At 41.8% G+C, this 9,067-nt stretch overlaps 1 non-coding gene across 1 annotated transcript; it reads right to left on the bottom strand.

The window, feature by feature from the left end:
* Positions 1-470: 470 nt before the first annotated feature.
* Positions 471-604, bottom strand: LOC122231614. The gene has a single exon (XR_006208871.1). It is a non-coding gene; the product is annotated as a small nucleolar RNA SNORA52 (small nucleolar RNA).
* Between the last annotated feature and the right edge of the window lie 8,463 nt (positions 605-9,067).

The raw sequence follows: 9,067 nt of genomic DNA, 5'->3' as shown, positions 1-9,067 counted from the left end.
TTTTTTTTTTTTCCCCCTGAAGAACTTATCAGAACATCCTGCACATGTGTCCCAGAAGCCACCATATCTAACATAAAGCCGAGAGTCAGAACACTGCATGGTCACCACCTCCATGCTTCAGGGCCGCCCTTGTTACCCTCTTTCCGAATCAGGTTGCAATGCCCAAAGAAAGAATTTTGAGGAGACGAACAGAGGCACAGCCCAGTGACTTGAAAAGTGTTCCCGAAATTAATAATTGGACTAGATCAGGGACCCAAGTAGATTTGCAAAGGGCCTACGCTTTGCCCCTTTCTTCATACATAGTTAACGATAATCACTAGATATTTCTCAATAAAGCCGGCTCTGATTCTGAAAGTCTCTCCAACTTTTCTGTAAGCATTGCATTTATATCTTAACTTCTTCGGTAAAAAAGCATTCATACATTCAATTGCTAACTTATTTTTCTTACTGCTTTTTCTTTTCTTTTCCTGGAGTGCCTAGAAGCAGCCTGGCACAAAGCCACTGAAGCCTTGCTCGCCCCTCTGGGTAAGGCTTCTAAAGAACTCTGGTCCACAAGCGAAACCTGGCAGGCCACAGGCTGACTGGCAGGGGTTAGGGTGGACCGCAATGACTAGCTTCTTTCGTCTCATATCGGGTAAAAGCAATTGATAGTGGAAGTTGCTTTTGAACTATTTCAGTAATGGCTGTTGTACCAGCAGCATTCTACAGACAAAACAGAACCCACAGATAAATACGTAAGAGAAGATTTATCATAGGAATTGGCTCATGTGGTTACGGAGGCCAGGAAGTCCCAGGAGCTGCCGTCCACCAGCTGGACAACCAGGAAAGCCAATGGTATAATTTAGTCGAAGTCTGAAGGGTCGGTGATGTCACTCCCAGTCCAAGGTCAAAGGCCTGAGAGCAAAGGGGCTGTTGGTGCAAGTCCTGGAGTTGAAGGCCTGGGAACCAGGAGCTCGGAAGTGCAAGAATGGGAGAAGATGGAGGTCGCTGCTCCAAAAGAGAGAATTAGCCCTTCCTTCCCCTTTCTTGTTCCATTTGGTCCCCTGACACATTGTTTGATACCTACCCGCATTGGTGAAGGCAGATCTCTTCACTCAGTCTCTTCAATCGAATGTTAACCTCTTCCAGAAACACCTTCCCAGACATACCCCCCCAAAATTTTTTTAACCTGTTATCTGGGTATCCCTTAAACCAGTCAAACTGACACATAAAATTAAACCTCACAGATGTATTTCAGGAAATAAGTGGCCAAGTCACAAAGTAAATAAGCCTGCACAAGAACTTTGTCATTTAAAAAAATTTTTTTTAATGTTTTACTTATTTTTGAGACAAAGGCAGAGCATGAGCCTGCTCTGGGTTGCGGGGGGGTGGGGGGTAGTGGCAGAGAGAGAGGGAGACACAGAATCCAAAGCAGGCTCCAGGCTCTGAGCTGTCAGCACAGAGCCCCATGCGGGGCTCGCACCCATGTATCGTGAGATCATGACCTGAGCTGAAGTCGGACGCTTAACCAACTGAGCCACCCAGGTGCCCCAGTAATTTGTCATTTTAATACAGTTAACTATGCCTGGATATCATATACCACTAGTGTTGACCAAAAAAAAAAATTTGAAAAATATCAACGATTTTCTTTGCACTTAATAAATGCATTGTGTCGATATTCAGAGCTGAGTACACCAAATTGAGAGCAGCAGGTAGGTTGTAATTAACATTAAATTTGGACTCAGGAAACCTAGATGTTGGTCTCACACTAACTTTTTGAGTCATTTCATTCATTCATTCAACAACTATTTATTGAACAGGGTATAACGCTCTGGACACTGTGGTAAGTGTTAGGGAACAAAATTGAAAAGAAAGTGACATTGTAGCTACATTTATAGACTTGTAGGCTAATAGAGAGGACAGATACCAATTAAAAAAAATCTATGCATTAATAATACAACTGCTGTGAACTACCACAAAGAAAAGTTACAGGGAGATTGTGCCAGGGTGGCAGGTGGTCAGCACAGGCTTGATTGTGATTGAGATCTGAAGGATGCTTACGTGTCAGCTAGACAAGTGGGGCAGAGGGAACTGTATATGCAAAGTCCTAGTGGCCTGGATGGGGCAGCTGGCAGGCTCCAGGAGTTATAGATGGTCAGCGTGGCTTGAGCCTGGAGAACAAGTGCAGACCAATGGCCAACACACAGTAGGAGATCAACAAATGGTCGGGGGGCAGCAGGTGGAAAGGAGATGTGAGATAATTATAATTACATTTCAACAAATTAAATCTGGATTCAATACTGAGAAATAATTGTAGAAGGCACAAGCTGGCATAAGAAGACTAGTTAAGAGGCTACTGCTGGTCCAGAAGAGAGAACCGTTGTGTGATCAGGTTGGGAGTGGTGTAGATATGAACAATTAGACTGAGGCAAGAGGAGGTAAAAGCAATAGGGTTAGGTAACCGGTTGGGTATGGAGGAGGTGAATGAGAGGGAAGCGTTAAGGATGGCTCCTACATTTCTGGTTGAGCTGGGGAATAATGGAAACATACCAGATTCGAGCAAGACAAACTGCAAATCTTAATTTGTTTCTGCAAAATAAAAGGCAGACTTTTCTTTAGAAAAAGCCTTTTAATGTTTATTTATGAGAGAGAGACTGAGCATGCGAGGTGGGGAGAGACAGAGTCAGAGAGAGGAAGACAGAGGATCCCAAGTAGGTTCCACACAGTCAGTGCAGAGCCCGAGGTGGGGCTCAAACTCACAAACCCGTGAGATCACGACCTGAGCCGAAACCAAGGGCTGGCTGCTTAACGAACTGAGCCACTCAGGTGCCCGAAGGCAGACTTTCCTTTAAAGCACTGTCCAGACTTAAAATGGTATGAATTGGATTATGGAATTCAATCATTTTTTTCAAAATAAAGAGTGAACTAACTAGAGTGGAAATTCTGTATAGGTAAATACATTAGCTATCTATTGTTATCTATTGTTAAAAAAAAAATTACCCAAACCTCAGCAACCTAAAACAACATTTATTATCTCACAACTTATGTGGGTCAAGGAGTCAGCAGCAGCTGAGCCGGGTAGTTCTGGCTTAGGGTCTCTCAGGTGGTGGCCTTCGGGTTCTCGCCATGGGCTGCAGTCATCTGATGGCTTGCCTGGGGCTGGAGGGCTTATCTGCTTCTGTGGCGGCTCACTCACATGGCTGTGAGAAGAAGGCCTCAAGTCCTGACTAGCTCTTGGCTGGAGGCCTCCGTTTCTTACCACACGGGTATCTCCATAGTTGGCCTGCATGTGCTGGTGATATGGCACCTGGCTTGCCCCAGAGAGAGCCAATGAGGAGGAAGATATAGTCCCTTTTGTGATCTCGTTTCAAAAGTCCCCTGCCATCAATTCCATTTTTCTGTTTGTTAGAAGCAAGTCACTAAATCCAGCCCACACTCGTGGAGGAGGGGAATTAGGCCACACCTCTTAAGGGAGGACTATCAAGAAATATGCAGATGTATTTTTAAAATTTTTTAAAGTTATTTATTTTGAGAGAGCAAGAGCATGAATGGGGAAGGGGCAGAGAGAGAGAGAGAGAGAGAGAGAGAGAGAGAGAGAATCCCAAGCAGGCTCCACACTGTCAGCACAGAGCCTGACACAGGACTTGAACTCATAAACCAGGAGATCATGACCTAAGCGGAAATTAAAGTCAGATGCTTAACCGACTGAGCCAACCAGGCACCCTGGTTTGTGGATGTATTTTAAAACCACCACAGAAAAGTGTTGCCTCAGTCTAATTGTTCATCTCTAATCTTCTACGCTTGCCACTACACAAAGCACTGGGCACCTTTCCTGGTTAGTAAATAACCACTGTTGTATACATTCAACTAAACTAAAATAAAACTAAAGTGTTATAAACTAGAAAACAGCTGTCTAGAATACTCAGTGCTAAAGGTCAGGGTGAATATTTACTCATTTATTTATTTATATCTCTGTAATGACACAAGGACAGTCCAGCAAGGTACAAAGCTTATTGAATAATAAGCTGATGGATATTTGGGTCAAAAATTGTGAAACACTAGGAAGTGATTGCACGTAAATACTTTCTGCATAGGTCATAAGATACATAATGAGTTCTAGAAGTTACAAATCAAATATTTTATAGGTGAATCGGAGTTAGAGTTGAAGAATTAGAGAGCTTGAAGAAAGCTTACAGATGGTTAGTCTCATCTAGCTCCCTATTTAATAGATGAGAAAACTGGGAGTCAATACAAAGTAAAAAACATTTTTTTTCTTAGGAGCTCTCACACAGTTAGTGGGTGGAAACCACTTTTGATGGGACCGCTTCACAGTAATACCGGAGAGGGGAGTCACTGCTTTTTGAGGTTCTCTTCTAGTCCTGAAAATCCCTGACGTCTTAAGCTCTTGGAAAAGCACAAAAGGTGTCACATTCCCCTCACTTTAACCCTCTTTGCAAGCAGGTTATAGAATAGTCCATCGGATCTTTCAAGGTCATTTAGCAACTTGTTTGTAGGAATTGGGAATAAAGCCAAGGTTATGGATTCCCTCATTTAGACTCTTTCAACCCTGTTACTTCTGAAACTTTGTTGTTTATCACAAACTAAACTGGCTTTTTTATGATGTAAGGAGAGAGGATTAAGTAATAACTTTTACCTTGCCTTTGTTGAAGATTAATACACTCATATCTCTGAACACATGAATTATGTACTTATGTAATTTGATCTTAGATAGGGAGAGAATAAAGGCAGGAACAGGCCTGTGGTTTCTTGAATCTTCCTTTAGATTCATTAGCCATCAAACCTCTGTTGACTGTACTGGAATTTTATAGCTTATATCAGCAATTAAGTTTGTATGGCTTACTAGGCACACAAAGCAGATGATAAGATAGTTTTATTTACTTTGTTTTTACTGAGAGCTATCATATTGCTGAACACATTGTGAATATCTACTTAAATATGCAAGGTAGTGGGAATAGTATGAAATATCACAGTTTATAATAGAAAATTCCCTTTTGTATCTCTATGTATAGGTATTTAAAGTAGCTGTGATTTTACATCTGTATAGCTTCTTTTTAATTAAGAATAATTTTTTTAATGTTTATTTATTTTTTGAGGGAGAGAGAGGGAAAGCATGAGCAGCAAAAGGCCAGAGAGAGAGGGAGACATAGGCTCCAGGCTCCGAGCTGTCAGCACAGAGCCCAACGTGGGGCTTGAACTCATGAACCACGAGTTCATGACCTGAGCCAAAGTTGGATGCTCAACCAACTGAGCCACCCAGGTGCCCCACATTTGTATAGCTTTTTAAAAATGGTGAATAAAAACTAAAAAGAGTGTATAAAGTTTTTTCATGGAAAAACATTTCAGTATACAATGATGGTTTAGATTATCATCTAATATTTCATATTCAAATCCTTGAGTTGAACAAAACCACATTTTCCAAAGACACAGTTGGAAATGAAAAGCCTGTTTCAGCATGTTACTGATGTTCATCTATTTAATGAGTATTTATTGGATGTCTCATTCACCATAGTTCTTATTTCCAGTTACTGAATATATACTTGTTCTTAGAGTACCCATAGACACTGAAAATCAGCATCTCTGTAAGTTGCCTAATTATCTTTATCTCTGAGTTCTACATCTTTTATACTCCCTGTTTATTTTGGTGGCACCCATTGGGTACTCATTTTCACATCTCCTTTCCTCTTACTCCTCGAAGTCTATCCCCCCCTCTTTTTTTTTTTTTTTTTTTAAGTTTCTATTTCCTCTTCTTCATCTTCGAAACCTCCTAGGGTCAGTCCATCATTCTCTAGTGCCTGGGCCTTTATAGCAAAACTGTCTGAGGTGTCCCTGATCTTATGGATCACTCTGTCACTGAACTGCTCTCCCATGTAATCCACATGGCTGCCAGTTACTTTGCTAACACAGAGAGGATCGCATTATTCCTTTTCTTAATGCCTTGTATGGCTTCCTAGCTCCTTAAGGATGAAGGGCAAATTCTGATCTTCCCAAATGGTTCTCAACTTACCTTTCTAAACCTCTAGTTATAAACATCCTTATCTCAACATCAACCCCGTCTTGGTACTCAGTCTTCAAAGTTGATTGCCTTTCCCCACTTCTCTTAGGGAACCTCTACTCACCCCTTCAACCTTTCCTCCTCTGAGAGGCTTTCTCCTTTCTATGCAAAGTTAACTGCCCAGTGTTTCACCTGACACTCTGTGTCTATCCTTATTATAGCTCATATTGCACAACTGTTTGTTTGCCTTTCCCATTACTGAATCTAGAGGGCAGGAGCCTAGACTTAATCAAACTAGCAAGGGGGCTGGAGCTCAGTGTTTGTTCTAGATGGAGAAGAGGTTCCATTTACAAACCATACTTGCAAAAATGAGTTTTCTTCAAGGACTTTTATATGTGCTGAGACAAATGCTTTGTAACTATCATTGGAATTCTAGAATTCAGAATTAGTCAATATGGTGGAGTACAGTAGGATTGTAGCATACAAGAGTTAGTAATAGATTGTAGTAGATTGGTTTTGGTCTTTTTTATGCATAGTAGGTGCTATATAAAATTTTTTGTAACTACTGGTAATATCAGAATAGTTTTCTGGAAAAAAAAAAATCTAGTTTCAACAACCGTATGTGAATTTTCCCCTTGACAGTATAAATGTGGGAATAAAACAAAAAAAAATTTTTTTCAGTTAAATCTCTCATATTTCATTAAAGATGCATATATTTGATATAAGGAACAAGGTACAACAATGGTGTGTATAGATGACATTTACAATGAAAATACCTGACGCCTAACTATCTGTCAGCTCAGTTCATTACGGTTTTTCCACAGTATAGTCTCACACTTAGGAAGCAGTGGCTTTGCTGCTTTTGTGTAATTGATGACCCACATTGTAGTAGATCTCAATTTAAATAATTATTTTTACACTGTAAAAATAAGACAGAAAATACTGAAGAATAGAATAAAGAAAAATGCCCATAGAAAACCACCCAGCCAACCCTGGATTTCAAACTTTCTCTTTTTTCCTGACCCCTTGTACTTTTGTGTGTGTATGTGTGTTTAAACATACATGTAATCATACTGCTTGGATAGTTTCATAACTTGTTCCCTCCCCCTAATACTACCAAAAATTTTTCATGGTGTTAGACACATTATATAAACATTTCAAGTTGTGACCCAAAATGTTACAGAGTATATATAGTTACTTTCAGGATATTTAGTTCCCATGTTTAATTTTTGCATCTTTTAATACTATTGTGATGTAGAGTTTATGAATAAAGGTTTTGCTCTATTCCAGATGATTTCATTCAGAAAGAATCCCAGATATGGGATTACGGGTACAAGAGGATGAACATTTTTATAGGTTGAATCACGGTGCCAAATTGCTTTCTAAACAGGCTGTTTAAGTTTACACTCCCACTCACAATGTCTGAGAGTACCCTTTTTATCTCACCAGCCTTGAATGTTATCTTTTACCTAAATATTTACTAATACTATAGTCAACTGAAATGTTACATTTTCTGGTCTGTTTGCTGTTGCCAGAGTTTAGGATAAAATCACAGCTTTGGAGTCCAACATAACTAAGGTTTGGTCATTGCTCTGCCATTTCCTGGCTGTGTCACACTGAACAAATTACTTAACTCCTTTGAGTCTCTTCAGTCACTGATTTAAAAAAAAAAAAAAAGTCAATGTTAATATTGACCCCAAACACAGGGTTGTTGTAATTATTAAAAGAGATGCTCATGTAAATGCGTCTTACCCCAGTGCCTGGCACATGACAGACAATAGCGTATTATCCGTTTTCCAGTGCAAAAGTGTGTTACATACTTTTTTTTTGATTAGTGTACTATCCAGGAATTTACATAATACTTTGACTATCTTTATGCATGCAGCTTGATGTGGGACGCTGAGCAATTACCTGGATAAACCTTGCACCCTAGGGATAGAGTCAGGGAGTAATCTTATAGTTAAGTAAAAGCACACACCTGGTTCCCATCCTCGAGGAATTTGCAATCTGAAGATCTTTGAGTTTAACTCTAGGGGCTTTTAATTGTTCAGAAAGGTCGCAGAGGGCAATGGAGGAAACTCACTGAAGCTGGGAGCTTAGCGAACTGAAGCGTGAGCTTAGTGAAAGTGATCTGGGGAGAGAGTTCCTGGAAAAAGCTACCGTCTCAGGGAAGGCAAATGCTAAGGCAGGAAGCATATGAATTATTTGTTCCATAAAAGTTAAGTACATTCTTGAGGTTTTATTATTTGAATGTAAAGTTTGTTCATAAAGGGTAAACTATATGAAGATGGCATGCACGGCAAGCTGGACTGATCTGGTTTTGTGCACTACGGTTCAAGTATACTCAGGGCAAGTGTTACTCTTTGAATCCCAGCAGAAGACGGACAAGGATGGGAGCGTGGACACTGACCACAAGTCTGTCTAGTCCCAGCCACTAATGAAAGTGAGTGGCCTGGAGTCAGACTAGGACCACTTGTCCAACCATCTCTAATTCCAGGATAATTTAGGTTTGGCTGCTCCTTGGGGGCCCCACGTCCAACTTTTTTCTTCTGGACCGCCTCCTCCCCAGAAATGTCGGTGGTAGTAAACATCGTCGACATCCTTGCGTGGATAAAACTCTGCACTCGCGACTGGGGCCATATCCATCGAGGTTTTGTTGGAGTTATCCGAAATAGCAAGTTTTTCGAGTTGGGGAAAAACGGCCAGAGCAATTTCCACGTTCTCGGTGGCACACATAAATCCCTCTAAGATAGGCCCCTTTCTGTCTCCCGGTGGATTCTCCAGCTGAGCAGCCAAGTAACCCGCGCCCGACTCCGTCCTGGCTCCCCCCTCCGGGAAGAAGACTCCCTCCTCAGGGGGGCGATGGAAACGCCCTCGGCGAGTTTTCCGGCACCCGCGGGAGTTTCAAGTTTCCACTCCCGGCGGTGCGCGGAGCGGGTGGCGGCGGGCGCGCCGCGAGCTTCGGCTGCAACAGCCCGCGTCCCTCCGGCTCAGTCCCGCCGGCAGGGGCTTCCCGCGGGCCTCCGCGGCCGACGCCGGCCCTGGCGCGTCCCCACCCCGCGCCGCGACCCCCGG

The sequence above is a fragment of the Panthera tigris genome, chromosome D1 (genome assembly GCF_018350195.1).
Source record: "Panthera tigris isolate Pti1 chromosome D1, P.tigris_Pti1_mat1.1, whole genome shotgun sequence".
In the NCBI taxonomy this organism is placed as follows: Eukaryota; Metazoa; Chordata; class Mammalia; order Carnivora; family Felidae; genus Panthera; species Panthera tigris.
The sequence above is the reverse complement of the archived record's forward strand: the minus strand, read 5'-3'. Positions and strand labels throughout refer to the sequence as shown.